The following is an 18,104-nucleotide window of genomic DNA, read 5'->3' as shown; positions in this document are numbered from 1 at the left end:
CAGAGACTGCTCGGTAACAGACCATGGTTTGTGGTGCATCATTTCACAGCCTCCCTTACAGGGAAGGGATAGTGTGCCAATGGGTCCAGCTTCAGGGAAGCATCACCAAAGGGCTGACTCGGTTGGAACCCCTTGAGCCCTGCCCCTGCCTCCCTGGTTCTCAACAGAACATAAGCCCAGGGCCCTCCAGGGATTCTGGGAAGATCTTGGGACAGTGATAGGGAGGCAGCCCTCCATGCCAGCCCTGGATGCTCACCCCCAGTCTCCTCATTCCTCATGGACCAAGAAATCACTTCCTTGTTTAAGCCAATATTTTCCAACTCTCCACTACTAGCAGCCCAGTGCAATTCCTAAATGTTCGTGTACGTTTTCCACCAGCACAACTTGAGCCCTGAAGGCAAACAAGTGATGCTCTCAGGCTGGCCCTAACAAGTTTCTGTTCAAGTTCAGGCAGAGACCTGAGCAATGATGAATTGGAACATTCTGTGGCCAGACCTGCCCCTGAGAGCTTACTGCTGCATCATAAGAGGGTGGACATGGGCTATAGTTCTTCTCCCTGGAACAGCCACAATTAAAATGAGGTCCAGGGTTGCATCCAGGTTACCCAAAAGCCCACTTTGATCTCCCGCAAGTTTTAAACCCTGAATGCTGGGCAAGACCCTCCACCCCCACTTCTGTGACCCTGGTTTCTTCTTTGTGAGATGTCATGGAAGTTCTCACCCTGTCAGGATCAGGAGGGACAGTGTATGTAATGGACCCAGCCCAGCCCCCAATCCAGGGCCAGGACACCCTCCCCACCTCCTAGTCATGACCACTCCCTCCCTTGTCATTACAACCTAGGAAGGCTCAGAAACACTTGGAAGAACTATGGCTATGAGTAAGATAGGGGCTCATGTGAAACAAGTAGAGTTTGGGTCTGCTTTACAGTGAGTACTTGGTTTCATAACAGATGTAGCATTTTATGTATGTTTTATCTTCTTAGGGTATTTAAAGCACTGAAGGTAGTCTAATATTTTGATTTTTAGTTAAATGTGATGAGACTCGATAGAATTTTAAATCAATATTTAACGGGGGAAATTGGTCAAGACTCAGGTGTTACATATTAGGTATATAAGGAGTATAACATTTAAAGAGAGGTTGATTGTTTTGTGTTTAGCAGATCCACAAGCTTGACTAACCAGACATCAACAGTGTACAGGCAGTAACACAGGAGCCCAGCAGGATGCCCATAGCCTGACTCCCAGCCTTGCACCCAGGCTCACAAATCTGAGTTAACTGAAAGCAGAGGGAGAAAAAAATGAAGGTACTTCAGGTTTATAGGCTTAAAGTTCTGGATACCACCGCCCCCCAATCCCTGCCATCTCTCTGATCTACAGGTCAGAAAGATCCAGAAAAGGATGACATCCTATTCCCACCTCTCCCCAGTCACATTTCTCCCACTCCAGGGCAGACCCCTGCCCCACCTTCCCTCTACCTACAGAGGACACAGGGGAGGTCTGAGTGATGAAAAGAAAGATCAACACAGGGGCTCTGCTGTGCACATCTGTATGATTCTGCAGAAGTAAACCTTCAAGGAGTGGGACTTAGCTACATTTGGGGAGGCCATGATGGTTGATGGCCTTGCACAGGCCCTGCATGCCACTGTAGAACCTCTCTCTTCTATCCTGACTACTGCAGAATAGAGACCCTACCAGAAGACTGTCTTCATCATGCCTCACAGCAGGTAGAGTTTTTGTATGTGATAAAAGTTAAGTTTTTATCAGGGTGAAACAGGTTCTTATCAGGCTTATGTTTTATGTAAGCCTCATGGTAACCAGGAGGCAAAAACATAGAGTAGATACACAAAGAATAAAGACAAAGGAACCAACGTACACCACAATAGAAAATCATCAAATAACAACAGGAGTCAGCAAGACAGAAAAAAGGAATAAAGCAACTATAAAATAGGCAGAAAACAATTAATGAAATGTCAATAGTAAGTCCTTATCGATAATTACTTTAAATATAGATAGATTAAATTCTCCAGTCAAAAGACAATGAGTGACTGGATGGATAAAGAACGAGACCCAAAGCTGTCTATAAGAGACTTTACTTCAACTTTAAGGACACACATAGGCTGAGAGTGTAGAGTTGGAAAATGATATTCTATGCAAATGGAAACCCAAAGACAGTAGAGATAACTAAATTTACACAAAATAAACTTTAAGTCAAAACCAGTAACAAGAAACAAGAAACTAATTATATAATGATAAAGGGGTCAAATCATTAAAAGGATATAACAATCGTAAAAATATATGCACCCAATACCAGAGCATCAAAATAAATAAATATTAAAATTTGCAAAAGGAGAAATAAATAACTATACAATAATAGTAGGGGATTTCAATACCCCATTTTCAACAATGGCTAGATCACCCAGACAGAAAGTCATCAAGGAAACACTGGATTTGAACTACACTTTAGACTACATGGACCTAAAAAACATATACAGAACTTTTCATCCAACAGCAGCAGAATACACATTCATCTCAAGTGCATACGAACATTCCCCAGGATAGATCATATGTTAGGTCACAAAATAGGTCACAACAAATTTAAGAAGATTGAAGTCATCAGTATCTTTTTCTGACTACAATGCTAAGAAACTAACATTAATATCAGGAAGAAAACTGGAAAAATCACAAATATATGGAAATTAAGCAACACACACCTGAACAACCATTGGATCAAAAAAGAAATTGAAAGGGAAACCAAAGAATATCTTGAAACAAACAAAAATGGCAACACTGTATAGCGAAACTTATGGGGTACAGCAAAAAGCAATTCCAAGGGATACGTTTACAGAGATAATGCCTACAATAAGAAGAGGGAAAACAGATTTTAAATATACAATGTAACTTTACACCTCAAGGAACTAGAAAAATAATAAACTAAAAAAAAAAATAAAGTTAGCATAAAGAAGGAAATAACAAAGATCAGAGCAGAAATAAATGAAACAGAGACTAGAAAAACAGTAAGAAACATCAGTGAATGTCAACTTGCTTTTTGAAAAAATAAAACTGGCAAGCAAAAGCTAGACTAAAAAAAATATATCCAAATACATAAAATTAGAAATAAAAGGGGTGGAAGTGAAACCAACGCCTGGCTCGGAGCAGTAGCCTTGACAGGGCCGCCGAGGGTTTCTCTGGCCAGAGCTGCTCGCACCAGTCTACAGCATGGGAAATACCTTCGCGAACCTGTTCAGGGGCCTTTTTGGCAAAAAAGAAACGCGCCTTCTCATGGTGGGCCCGGATGCTGCAGGGAAGACCACCATCCTGTACCAGCTAAAGCCGGGGGAGATCGTGACCCCCATTCCCACCATAGGCTTCGATGTGGGGACCCTGGAGCACAAGAACATCAGCTTCCCCGTGGGGGCCATGGGCGGCCTCTGTGGTGCCACTGCTTCCAGAACACGCAAGGTCTCATCTTTGGGGGTGACAGCAACAAGCGAGAGGCGTGAACGAGGCCGTGGGGAGCCCGCGAGGATGCTGGCGGAGGATGAGCGCGGGGATGCCGGGGATGCCGGGGATGCCGGGGATGCCGCCCTCCTGGCGTGGCCAACCAGCAGGGCCTCCCGAGCGCCCGGAACGCGGCTGCGATCACGGCCCAGATCACGGCCCAGATCACCGCCCAGATCACGGCCCAGATCACGGCCCAGATCACCGCCCAGATCACGGCCCAGATCACCACCCAGCCGGGGTGCACTGCCTGCCCACAGGAGCCGGTACACCCAGGCCGCCTGCGCACCAGCGGGCACGGGCTCTGTGAGGGACTGGCCTGGCTGTGCAAACATCTCGGGAACCAGAAGGGAGGCGCCCCGGCCCCTCGCCCCCTCCCTGCACCCTCTTCCCTCCTGTGGGGTGAGGCCGGAGCTGTCCCCATGGTCGGGCGCAGGTGCTTCACCAGCTGTCAACGGCAGCCGCAGCCTGCAGCCGGGTTTTTATTTAATGTAATAGTTTGTGTTCCCAACGAGGCAGTTTCTGAGGCTCCTATGCAATATTACTCAGCTTTTTTTATTGTACGAAGAGAATCAACCCAGAGTTCAATACTGAGAAGGGATTTAGGCACGCGGGCCTCCGGGGTCGCTGTGTGGACCAGCCTGGCGCCTCCTCTGGGCTTAGGTCTATGTTGAGATCCATTCTCGTGGTTGGTTTTAAACCCAACTCAGTGCATTTTTAAAATCGTTACAAATACAAGAAAAGGAGAACACTTGAACACACAGAAGGGAGAAACGTGCCTAGTTTAGGTTCTGCAGTGGAGGCCAGAGTCCAGTCCACGGTGGGCTGTGTCCCGTTGGGAACGGAAGATGGGCCAGAATGAGTCACCATAGGGTCCCTGTGATCGCTCTGTCTCGGGTCATGCCGCATCCCCTAGCGTTTGTGCTTGTGCCTGTGCCTACACGGCCGCCCAGGAGATGGGCTGGGGGCTGCGCCACCGCCCACGGACCCTGCGGAGGGACCCCAGACTCCCTGGGGGTGGCGTGGGCATCTGGCTGGCTCCGGGCCACCTGGGGTCTCAGCCGCAGGAGTGCGGGCGGGCGGGCAGGCCAGTCATCCCAGCACCTCAGCCCCCTACATGTGCTTTCACTCCCTCAGCCTGCAAGGGTCAGATTTGGCATCGAAACGACAACCTCTACTGTTTTCTTTTGTATTTTGATAAACACTGAAGAAGCTGGAGCTGTTCAACTTTATCTTGGGGAAGTCCCCAGAATTGATTTATTTGGTGTCGTGGAACCTCTTACTGCTTTCAATACACGGTTGGTAATCAACTGTTTTGTATACTTGTTTTCAGTTTTCATTTCAACAAACAAGCACTGTAATTATAGCTACTAGAATAAAATCTCTTTTTAAAATAAATAAATAAATAGGATACAGATTACAACTGATACCACAGAAATACAAAGGATCATGAGTGCCTACAATGAACAATTATACCCCAACAAATAGGATAACCTTGAAGAAATGGATAAATTTCTAGAAACACAAACTACCAAGATTGAATTATGAAGAAATAGAAAAATATGAACAGATCAATAATGGGTAGAGATTAATCAGTAACCAAAAGTCTCCCAACAAACAAGTCATCCAGTAGTGAATTCTACCAAACATTTAAAGAAGAATTAATACCAGTTCTTCCCAATTATTTCAAAACATTCAAGAGAAGAGGGCACTTCTAAACTCATTTTATGAAGCCAACATGACCCTTATACATAAGCCAGACAAGTATACTGCAAGAAAATAACATTAGAGATCAATATCTCTGGTGAACATAGCTGCAGAAATCCCCAACAAAATAAAATAACGTGAATTTTAAAAACACATTAAAGGAACCATACACCATAATCAAGTCGAATTTATCCCTGGGATGCAAGGATATTTCAACATATACAATGTCAATAGGTCACATTTAACAGAATAAAGGACAACTATCATATGATCATCTTAATAGAAGCATTTGACAATCATTCTTGTCATTCTAGCATTCTTTCATGCTAAAAGGTATTCTCAATGAGTTAGATATATAAATAATATAACTCAACATCATAAAGATCACAGATGATAAGCCAATAGCTAACATCATACTTAGTAGTGAAAAGCTAAAAACTTTTTCTCAAAGACCACAAAGAAAACAAGGATCCCACACTCACCACTTCTGGAAAGTACTGGAAATCCTAACCAAAACGATTAGGCAAGAAAAAGAAATAAAGAGATCCAAATAGAAAAGGAAGAAGTAAAATTGCCTTGGCAGATAACATGATGTTATATATTGATAACCCTAAAGACTCCCCATACAAACAAAAATAGTCAAGCTGTGGAAGGAGCCACGATGCTGTTCGACAGATGAATGGATAAAGAAGATGTGGTCTATGTATACAATGGAATATTAGTCATTAGAAATGACAAATACCCACCATTTGCTTCAACATGGATGGAACTGGAGGGTATTTTGCTGAGTGAAATAAGCCAATTGGAGGATAAACATCATATGGCTTCACTCATACATGAAATATAAGGAATACTAAAGGGATTACAAAGGAAAGGAAGGGAACTGAGTGGGAAAAATTAGAGAGGGAGACAAACCATGAAAGACTCCTAGCTCCGGGAAACAAAAGGTTGTGGAAGGGGAGGTGGGTGGTGGGATGGCAGTCACTGGGTGACAGGCAATGAGGAGGGCACTTGATGGAATGAGCACTGGGTGTTATACTATACGTTGGCAAATTGAATTTAAATTTTTTAAAAATGTAAAAAAATAATATATCTTGCAATTTGTTCAGACATTGTTTGCATCTCTAAATAAAATTTCACAGATTATCATTAAAAAAACAAAATAAAAACTATTTAAACTAACAAATTTAGTAAGATTTTAGGATACAGAATCAACATGGAAATATCAGTTGTGTTTCTATACACTGAAAATGAACTCACCCAAGAAGGAATTAAGAAAACAATCTTATTTATAATAGCACTAAAAAAAATGCTTGAGGAATAAATTTAAGCAAAGAGGTGAAATATCCATACACTGAAAACTACAAACATAGGTGAAAGAAATTGAAGACAAAAATAAATGGAAAGATTTCCCATGTTCATAGATTGGAAGAATTAATATTACAAATACTATACAAAGTGATCTATATAATCAATGCAAACCTTGTCAAGATTCAAATAGCATTTTTCACAAAAATAGAAAAAATAATCCTAAATTTCCTTGGAACCACAAAAGATCCCAAACAGCCAAAGCATTCTTGAGCAAGAAGAACAAAGCTGGAGTCACCTTCCTGATATTAAACTTCTTGATGTTACCAAGCTATAATAAATGAAACAGTATGGTACTGGCATAAAAACAGACAGATGGACCAATGGGATACAATCAAAAGCCTAGAAATAAGCCCACCCATACATGGTCAACTAGTCTTTTAAAAAGGCACCAAGAATACACAATGGGGAAAATATCATCCCTTCAATAAATTGTGTTGGGAAAATTGAATATCCACACGCAAAGAATAAAATTGGACCTTTGTCTCACACAATACCCAAAAAAATCTATTCAAAATGGATTTAGAATTAAATGTTAGATCTGAAACAATGAAACTTCTAGAAGAAACATAAGGGAAGACATTGGTCTTGGCAATGGTTTCTTGGATTTTACTTCAAAGGCAACAAAAGCAAACACAAACAAATGGGACTACATCAAAGTAAAAAGTTTCTTCACAGGAAAAGAAACAATAAGAAAGTGAAAAAGCAATCTATGGAATGGAAGAAAATATTTGCAGAACATATATCCAATAAGAGGTTAATGTCCAAAATACATACAACGAATTCATACAACTCAATAGCAAACAAAACAAAACAAAACAAACATTTTTTAAAAACCTCCAAACAACCTGATTTAAAAATGGGCAAAAAACCTGAATAGACATTTTTTGTAAAAAAAAAAAAAAAAAAACCAACATACAAATGGCCCACAGATATATGAAAAGTTGCTCAATGTCATTAATCATTAGGAAGTACAAATCAAAACAATAATGGAATATCACCTCACACCTGTTAGTATGGCCATTATAAAACACTCAAAAGATAACAAATATTGGTGAGAATGTGGAGAAGAGGGAAGCCTTATACACTTCTGGTAGAAATTTCAATTGGTATAGCCATTGTAGAAAATAGTATAGAGGTTCCTCAAAATATTAAAAATAGAATTACCATCTTCTCCAGCAATCCCACCTCCAGGTATGTAGCCAAAGGAAATAAAATCACTGTCTCAAAGAGGTATCTGTACTCCCAGGTTCATTGCAGCTTCATAGTCACTTATATGGAAACAACCTAAATATCTGTCAACAGATGAAAGGATAAAGAAAATGTGGTGTGGATTCATATACACAATGGAAAATTAGTCAGCCTTCAAAAAGAAACAATTCCTGAAATTTGCCACACTATGGATGAACCTGGAGACATCAGACAAAGTGAAATAAGCCAGGCACAGAAAGATAAATACTGCACGGTATCACATGTGCAATCTGCAAAAGTCAAAGTCAGTAATAGAGAGTAGAATGGTAGTTACCAGGGGTTGGGGTGTTGGTGCAAAGGGGAGATGTTGGTCAAATGGTACAAACTTTCTTCCTTTTTCTTTCTTTCTTTTTTTTTTTTTTTTTAGATTTTATTTTTAAGTAATCTCTACACCCAGCTTGGGGCCCGAATTCACAACCCCAAGATGGAGAGTTGCACGCTCCTTTGACTAAGTCAGCTAGATGTTCGCCCCTGGTACAAACCTTCCATAATAAGTTTTGAAGACCTAATGTACAGCATTGTAACTGTAGGTAGTAATATTCTGCATGCTTGAAATTTGCTAAAAGAACAAATCTTAAGAGTTTTCACCACACAAAAAAATGCGGCAACTTGGAGGTGATGGGTGTCAATTAGCCTGATTATGGTATTCATTTCACAATGGACACATGTATCAAAACGTCACGTTGTTCACCACAAATATACACAATTTTTATTGCCAATAATACTTCAGTAAATTTGGGGGAAAAAAATAACATCAAAAGGGAAGGCACAGGGCACGTTCTGAAGCTCCAGGAGATGCTTCTCCGCGTCTCCACGGGCCCTGGAGAGCCGCATCCTGCTCTCCCCTCCAAGTACACACTAGCCCAGGAGGATTCTAGACAGCTCTGCCTGGTGGTCCATCTTCCACTGCACCTGGCCAGGACAGGGAGCCAGCTTCTTCACTTCCTCCACAGGTGGCCTCCCAGCTGTGCTGTCGCATTGTGCAGGGCAAGGTGACATCTTTCCCACCGGCCTGGTCTGGAATGGATCCTCTGCCTTCAAGGCCAGCCAAGTTCCACCCTGTGTCAACTCTGCTCTCAGAGCAGAGTAACTCCTCCCCAGGTGCAGTGCAGATGAGGGGATGAAGAAGTGGAGGGAAGGAGGGAGGGAGCGGGGAGAGGAGGGGTGGTGGGGTGGTGGGGTGGAAGCTCTGCAGAGGATACAGTCTGCACCTGGGAGCTAGAAGTTACCTCCACCTCTGCAAGAGCTGGATAGGTCTGTGCGGCCTCCAACCAGCCGCATTCAAGAAGTGGAAGTGAATTAACATTTTATCTGGATTTTATTTACTAAAATGGCTTAAATTGTATCTAAAGCATGCTAGGTGTTCATTGCCTCCGGTGGAGCAGAGTATGGGCTAGAGCTCAGCCTGCTGGTCAGTGGGGGAGACATCCCCTCCATGGAGGGAGTCCCAGGCCCTCTGGTGATCTCCCGGCCCCTTCCAGCCACTGGGCCACCCATCCCCCAAACCCTGGCCTTGAAGTTGCCCTGCTAGCGGTTTCCCTTGCATCCATCCACTGCTATGTTCCGAGGTCTCAGAGGTCTGCATGCAGAGAGCAGAGTCACACTGAATTCGGCTGCGTGGTGAGCAGCAGCTGGGGCCAGAGTCGGAAAACTAGGCCTTCCCTCCTACCACCTGGCGGCACCACGGCAGCCCCTCGCTCCTGGGACCTCCAGCTCTGTCCCACCTGCCTCCTGGGCAGTGGCAGAGAACCCACAGTGAGGGCTCAGCACACCACTCAGTCCCAGGGTGACGAAGTCAGACGGGTGGGGAGGAGGAGGCCTCAGAACAGAGAAACCCAAGAACTTGAGCTCAGGGAAGGGATGGCTAAAGGTCTCTGCCTGGTCCTGTAGTTAGCCTCTCTAAACTCCAAAAGCCAAATGAATGCCCAGAGTTTTCACCCCAAACTTCCCTGTCAGGGTTGCTGAAGACCAAGGGAGTGGCTATTCCCCAAGGTGGTGGCAAGTGAGGGTTTTGGAGACACAGAGAGATCCAGGTTCAAGTCCTGTCCCTGACAATTGCCCTGAAAGGCCCAGGAGAGTTTCTCAGCTCAGTGGCTCTTGCACATTCCCTTCAGGACCAGGAGGAATGGATTGCCCAGAGGTCAGGGGCCAGGACCTATGTGTTCAAGGGAAACGGGCAGGTGGACTCTGAGCCAGGGCAGGAGAGAGGTTGGGGTGCAGAGGCTTCCCCCGTACCCCATAAGCGTGCACTTCCTGATGTGGGCCCTCTCAGAAAGCCAGTCGGCCCCGCGTGGTGAGGAGCCTCCAGATGGTGCCAGTAACACCTCGGGTAAGCCAGGGGCTGGGTCTGCCTCTTCCACAGCCAAGAAAGAACTCGGCTGACCATGGTGGCCAGCTGCTGAGTGCTTGGCCAAAGGATATGCTGTTTCCCAAATCTTAAGAGCTCTTCTCCCTCCCTGGAGCCCAGGGGAGGAAGAGGTTGACCCCGCCTCTCCCCCCACCCCCTTTCCTTACGGCCACCAGCTCCCACTGCAAGTTCCAGACTGTGGTTTCCCCACCCGCGGCCAGAGGGCGCCCTGCTCCAGGAGGCCTGGCCCCTGCCCTCCCCGCCTCAGCGAGGTCTGATGAGAAATGGATGCCTCTGGGCTCCTGGCCCTCTGAGGAGAGTTTGTGGGCTTGATGAGTTTACTTTACCAAGTATTCCCAAGTATGATTCCATCTGGGGAAGAAGGAACCCTGTGGCTGTGTGTGGACGTATGTAAATACAGACACTCAAGCTGCTGGGGTGGGCGCAGGCCCAGAGGAGCCCTGGCATGCCAGGGGAGAGCCAGCTGTGGGAGAGGCGGGGCCGTTCTCTCTTCTGGACTTCTTGGAACATCGTAATCAACATTCTACTTTCTCTGTGCAATAGAAATTTTTAGGAATGTGACTTGGCTTTTCTGTAGGTGCCATGGGCTTGTGAAGAGTCTTTTCTCTGAGTATGTGAGGTGTGTGTGCATGTGTAGAAGTGTGGAGCGTGTGGGTGTATATGTGGTATGTCGTGTGAGTCCCCATGTGTGGGAATGTATGGTGTACATGTGTGTGCTGTGTGTGTGTGTGGTATAGTGTGTGTGCATGTGTGAGTGTGAAGGGTGAGGGTGTACATGTGATGTATAGTGTGATGTGTGGTGTGTGTCCTTATGTATGTATAGTGTACATGTGTGGTGTTGTGTGCATGAGTGGTATGTGTAGTGGTGTGTGCACGTGTGGCATATGTGTGTGCATGTATGTGTGGTGTGCCTGGCATATGTGGTGTCTGTGTACAGTATGGGTATGGTATGTGGATGTATGGGTATGATTGTCTGGGGTGTGTGTGGTATGGGTACATTTGTGATAATAGGGATGTGTGTGTGTGATGTGAGTGTGGAGGTGTGGGTGTGTATGTGGCATGTGGTGTGTGGCATGAATACGTGTGATATTTGGGTGTGTATGTGTGTGGTGTATGGTGTGTGAGTGGTGTGTGGTATAGGTGCCTGTAGAATGCTGTATGTGTACATAAGTGTATGTGGTATATGTGTGCTATGGACGCATGTAGTGTGTGGCGTGAGAGAGGCGTGCGTGTGCACATAATGTGTGGGTCTGTCTGCGTGCGTGTGTGTGCACAGACAGACACACATGTTTCCATCGCTGGCGTGTCGCCCAAGGCCAGGTGCAGGCCTGAGTCGGGCCCTGTGTCCACTCCGGGGATTGCTCAGGTCTGAGGGTCAGCCGCACGTGGGGAACAGACAAAAAGAGTGCAGGGGGTTGGTTTGAAAAATCCAGAGAAAACTATTCCTGCGAGAGTCTCTGGAAAAAGTAGCTTCTGGAACTCCAAAGATCCCACAATTCTCACAGCTGTGACCTACTCTCCTTTCACTGTCCACGACTTCTGAGCCCCCAGAGGCAGCAGGAAGCACCTCTGCCATTCACTCCACCTCAGTCCCACAGACACTGCACACCACAAAAAATAAGCTTTACACAAATAGGAAGGGGCAGGTCAAGGGCTCTGTCCCAAGACTCCTGAACCACAGCCACGGAGGGGCAGCCATCCACAGAGGAACCTCTGGGCCACTGGGGGGCTCGTCGGCCCCAGGCCGCTTGGCTCCAGGGTGAGGCTTTGCTGGCTCCCCTCATTCCAGAGCTGCAGGTTAGAGCCAAGAAAAACAAGCCCCAAAGCCACACGAACGGCCGCAGATACTGAGGGAGGTGAGTGAGCCCAGGCTCTCAGGGTTCCCCCACTAAATCAAATGGCCCTCTGAGCTCCAGTGAACCCTGAACATGCCTCCTTAGCCCAGCCACGGTGAGAAAGGCAGAGGTGCAGGGAGCTGCCCCGTACCGTGTGGTTGGCTCACTAACAGGCCAGTGGAGGAGCTGGCCCACCGCTGCCCGGGGGGGAAGAAACATGGCAGAGGCCCGGTCAAGGCCATCGGTGCAGATACCGTGGCTGGGGCCGAGTGAGAGGAAAACCAATGAGCAGTGTATCCCACTATGACCCAAGATGGTCACAATAGCATCTCCTATCCCGTGTGGTTTAGTACAACTGAGCTTGACATGCCTCCCTCAAGTCAAGGAGGAGAAGGGTGTCTGTTCCCCCTACCTCGAATCTGGGGGTGCTTGTGATGTGCTTATAACCAAAGGAATACAGAGACACCTGGGTGGCTCAGTGGTTGAGCATCTGCCTTTGGCTCAGGTCATGATCCTGGGGTCCTGGAATTGAGTCCCCCATCAGGAGCCTGCTTCTCCCTCTGCCTATGTCTCTGCCTCTCTCTGTGTCTCTCCTGAATAAATAAAGAAAATCTTTAAAAATAAATAAATATTAAATAAACAACCAAAGGAATACAGTGGCAGTGATGCCACGTTACTTCCAAAGCTCAATCAGAAAACGCAATGAAGCCAGACACTCACCTCTGGAGCCATAAGGCGCCAGGTAAGAAGTTGGGACTGTGATGAGGCCACCATGCTAAGAGGAAGCTCAAGCCACGTGAAGATGCCACACGAAGGTGCCCTGACCCTCGGCCCAGCAGCCAGCATCGTGTGGGGAAAACATGAGAGAAGATGTCTTCAGATGATTGCCAGCTCTTAGGTTGCCCTTAGCAGTCACCTGGGGCCTCGAACATCACAGACTAGAGGCAAAGCAGCCTCCCAGGCCCTGTTCAAATTCTAGACCCACAGAACTGTGAGCATAGGAAGATCGTTGTATGCTATGAAGTCTGGGGGTCACTGGTTATTTTCTGACAGGAACTGGAACAAGTGACCAAGGAAGGCATCTTGAAAGCCGTGCCAATCCACCTTCCTGTCTTCTGTCCCTTTTGCCAGTACTGCTGGGACCTAGCAGGCCACTGTCCCTCCCTATCTCTTGCAGGTAATGACCCGGGCTCTGGTCATGGGAGCTGCCTCCCGTGACACAGCTTATCCATAAGCCCCCGTGACCCCAGGCCCAAGAAACCAGGTCCACAGGTCTTGTCAGGCAGAACTGGTCTGTGTCCTTCCAGGCCTCAGGAAGACATTGGTGGCCAAGAACGGGCTGTTCACCCTGGCTGAGCTCCAGGGATGGATTTGCCCAGATTTCCGAGCCTGATGGATGTATAGAGGCCCAAGTCCTGGGGTGCTGCAGCCACCAAGTCCTCATGAGTGGTGAGCAAACCCCCATCACCATGAACTGGTGAACTCGGAGAGGGAACAGGCCTTCCCTTTGCCCCTCGTTATCGGCCTGGGCTCCACCCTCCTCTCCATCAACTGCTCTCTCTGCTTCAGAGTGGACAGATGAGTGGAGATTTCCAGGAGAGGGAAAAAGGATGTCAGGTCCCCGTGGCTGCAGAAGCAGGGCTGGGGCTCCTGGCCCAGTGCTCCCAGTCCCAGGCACCCGAGTGATCCACAGGAGTCAGGGCCCCATCATAGCCACCTTCATTGGCCATCAATTGATCTGCTCCCTGGCCAGCGGCCTCTGCAAACCAGCACCACGGATGCCTTTATCCTGCCTGCTGCGATGCCCACCAGGGAGCCAAGGGGCAAGAGAGAGGCCCCTAGGGATGGGTTTGACTTCCCAGAGCATGCAGCCGGAAACAACCTTGACCTTCTCCTACCACCCCCTTCTCCCCCCCGCCATTGTGCACACGGGAAAACAAAGTTCCAGAGGAGCAGCCAACCCAAAATGTGTCATCACTAGGGGCAACCCAGCTGAGGGGCTTGCTTGCTCCCCGGCCTGGGAAAAAGTTGTTGTCCATCCCAGTGGGGGCAGGTCTTTGTTTTGTTTTGATTTTTTTAAAAAGCCTGAACTAAATCAGCTTTTTAAAATTCTGCTCCAGGACACATCACCGCTTGCAGACGGTCCAAAGGGGCAGATCCCGGCAGAGAGAGGACACATTCCAACAGAAACCCTTGCAGATTCCCAGACACCCGTGCGCAGCTCCTGCCCAAGACCAGAGCCTCCTGCGGGAATCTGTCCCTTTCACTCAATCAGCAGCTTTTATGCTCGGATGAAGTTAAGAGATTGAGTTCTTTGCTCGTGATCTGACGCACTTGCCATATTTTCTCTCCTCTGAACAGTTGGACATCTCAAAGTGGAGGGGTCATTTGTCATTATTTCATGTTGTCACACACATTCAATTAATTGTCCCATCAGACCAAAGAGCAGTGCTAATCCAGCTGCGTGGGACATGACTCCAGACTTCTTTGTGAGTAATGGAGATAATTATGGCAGAAATCCAGCTTCCCTTGTTTCAAAAGAAATCAAGTCAGCAGCCTGGCTGGAGGTTCCTTCCACTCATTACATCCTGAGCATTTTGCTGGGAAAAACCGGGAAGCCAGCCAAACTGCCCAGGGCCGACCACCTTCTCTTAACTCCCAGCCATCGCCCCAGGCCCCCATTCCCCACTGGGGGCTGCCTTGCCCTCCTAATTCCCCTGCTCCAAATGCCACTGTGCTTTGCCCCTCCTCTGAGGCATCTAAAGTCTGAAGCAGGATTGCAGGGCAGCTCCTGAGCACCCATCTGCAGGGCTGGGGAGACAGGGCACCAAGCAGAAGGGAGGGAGCTAGTACAACATGACCACACTGCTTTCTGCCCTTGCTAAGGGTGGACCATAGGGATCCAAAGGACATCTAATGATGAGACCTTGGAAATCGAGTCATTACCCACCACTCTTTCCCCAGTTGATTGTCAAGTTTTTAAAAGATTCATAATACCAAATGTTAGTGAGGATGTGAAGAAACTTTACCCTTTGTATATTCCCACTGGAAAGGTAAGTAAGAAGAGCTGCCTTGCAGAGCAATTGACAGTAGCGATTAAACATTCAAACCCATGTACCCTTGGACCCAACTCTTCCATTTCTTCATAGGGTTTTTCTTTTTTTTTAAGATATTTTATTTTATTTTACTTTATTTTATTTTATTTTTAGAGATATCACACGAGCAGGGAGGGGCAGAAGGAGAGAGAGAATCCCAAGCAGGCTCAACATCCATCAGGGAGCCTGACGCCAGAGTCAATCCCAGGACCCTGAGACCATGACCTTGAGCTGAAATCAAGAGTTGGACACCAAACTGACTGAGTTTGAGTCAGCAAACTGACTGAGGCGCCCCTTCATATGTATTTTTTTTTTCTAAAGAACGTATTAAGGCACTACATGCATAATAAAAAAATAATAATGGGTAAGGTAAAATAGAACAAACAGAATTTTTTTGACTGGATATGAGGGTTACAAAAAGTTAAGAGGCACAAACCACAAAAACAAACAACCTGAAAATAACAAGTTTGGGCAAGGATGTGGAGAGAAGGGAACCCTCATGCACCGTGAGTGGGAATGTAAAATGACGCAGCTGCTGTGGAAAACAGTATAGTAGTTCCTCAAAAAATTAAACGTAGAATTATGTTTCCACTCCAGCAGTTCCACTCCTAGGTATATGCCCAAAGATCTGAAAACAGGGACTCGAACAGGTATTTGTAGAACCCTCTTCAGAGCAGCATTATTCACAATAGTTAAAAGTTGGGAACAGCCCAAGTGTCCATCGACAGATGAATAGACACACAAAATATGATAAAAACATACAGTGTAATATTATTCAACCTTAAAAAGGAAAAATTCTGACACAGGCTGCCACATGGATGAACCTGTGGGACCTTATGCTAGATGAAATAAGCCAGTCACGAAAGGACAGATACTGTATGATTCTACCTCCATGAGGCACCTCGAGTGGACAGAGTCATAGAGGAAGAACATGGACTAGAGATTACCAGGGCTGAGGGGAGGGGTAAATGTGAGGTAATGTTTAATAGGTACTGAGTTTCAGTTTGGAGTTCTGGGGACAGATGGTGGGGATGGTTTGCAACATCGGGAATGCACTCATAATTTGAATTATTGCTGAGGGATTATACACTTTTCAAGTTAAATGGTTAAAAAGGGAAAATTTGTGTTATGTATATTCCACCATAATAAAAAAAATAAGTTATGAGGCAATCTCACCATTGTAAATAAACTTTCTGGGAACCCAAGAGGAAGTCAAAACAAAATCGTTTTTGCAATGCAGTATCAATAGGGTCAAGAGGCTAAGAGGTGGCAGATCAAGGCCCAGCCTCACCTCACAACTGCCTGGGTGGCCTAAGGTTGAGGCCGACAGAGTCAGGGTGGAGGAGTCTCCGGGCACTCCCTGGGATGGCCCTGATCCCATCCCTACCACCTGTGGGAGGTGTGGGCCTTCTGCTGGCACCTCCTTCAGACTCGGGTCTGGAGTTCATTATTTCCCTACTAGACCATGATTCTACTTTGTAACGACCATGGTCTACCAGATGTCCATCTGTTGGCAGCCTGGAGGAATGCAAAGACAAGGTCTGAGGGGTCAGACTCCATACAAATCCTGCCCCTCCTTCTCGTGTATTGACTAATCTTGACCAAGCTTGAGCTTTCTCAATTTCTTCACCCACAAAACAGGAAACAGTACCTCACAGGACTATTGTGAAGGTCACATAAAGAAAATATATAAATCACTGGGCATAGTAGGTGTTCAGTAAAATGATACTTATTTTCTCTTGTTGATTGGTAAGTTCATGAAAACTTCATTTTATGTGCAAAAGCCCGAAGTTAGCTCCCTCCCAGTTAACACGCATCCTTGCAACAACTAATCAAGAACCTTCTGTGTGGTAGTCACAGCGCTGAGTGCCAGGTATGGAAGACACAATCCTCAGCAGGGGCTAAGGATCTTGCACCAGAAGAAAAAGAGTAAGTCACTCATGGGGCCAGCCAGTGGCCAATGGCAGTCTCCCCAGATGAGGCAGCCACAACACTCTTGACAAGTGCCAGAGGTAATAGCACCCCTGTTACGGTGCCTGGTGTCGAGAAACTGCTTACCATACATGTACTTCCTTTTGCCTATTGTGCAAACAAGAAAACCAAGGCTCACAGAGGTTGGGTGGCTTGCTTGTGATCACACAATGAGTGGCAGCCTCCAAGTCCAGGCCCCTCTCCCAATTCCACTGGAAGCAAATCCACATGAGAATGGGAATCGGACATTCAGAGCTGGATGCATAGGGTCTTTTTTGGGGGATTCACTGAAGTGTTTCAACAGCCCAATTTGGCTGGAACTTCTGAAAAGAAAACTGGGCTCTTTCTCCCTGTCATGCTGGCCCCTGGCTGTGCTAAGAGCCTTTCTAAGTGGAGGGCATCAGGAACAGCAGACTGTCCCACAGCTGGGCCTTGGCATGACTTCCCCTGCAGAGCAGAGAGGACTGATGAGCAGCTGGAAGTCTTCGTAGCCACTGTTGGGGATCAGGATGCCACTGTCCCCTCAAACTAAATCATCATACTTTTTAGGAGGACAGTCAAGGTCCACTCAACTCACATTGAGTCTGCCACAGACTCTGAGGGGCATTGGTGGCTGTCATAGCCTTTCCCCATAAGGGGAGGTGATCTGGCATGGGCATGTTGGCCCCTCTGTTGGCCAGGTCCCACCACAAACACTGCACCAGAAGAAAAAGAGTAAGTCACTCATGGGGTCAGCCATGAGCCTCTGGAGCTCCCCACCACCCTGATGGCCCATGGCCTTGGCACCATGGGATATGGGACAGATGCATAAACTCTGGTCCTCAAAGTGCAGCCAGAATCAGCAGCCACCTCAGGATGAGGATGTATGAGATGAGAACTCATTCATTCCAGGGCAAGGTACCTCTGAGGGTCAAGGGCAGACAACGGGGACAGTGGGTCTATCCAAATATTACAGAAATTTCCTCTGAAACACCAGGACAATTGATATCACATTCTAGGGGAAACCATGAAA

General features: G+C 46.7%; 1 pseudogene; it reads left to right on the top strand.

Annotated features, from left to right (window-relative positions):
• Nucleotides 1-3,128: 3,128 nt before the first annotated feature.
• LOC144289857 (ADP-ribosylation factor 1 pseudogene) overlaps nucleotides 3,129-18,104 on the top strand; it is a 56,255-nt pseudogene continuing 41,279 nt past the window's right edge.

This window comes from Canis aureus, chromosome 2 (assembly GCF_053574225.1).
Source record: "Canis aureus isolate CA01 chromosome 2, VMU_Caureus_v.1.0, whole genome shotgun sequence".
NCBI classification, from domain to species: Eukaryota; Metazoa; Chordata; class Mammalia; order Carnivora; family Canidae; genus Canis; species Canis aureus.
The sequence above is the reverse complement of the archived record's forward strand: the minus strand, read 5'-3'. Positions and strand labels throughout refer to the sequence as shown.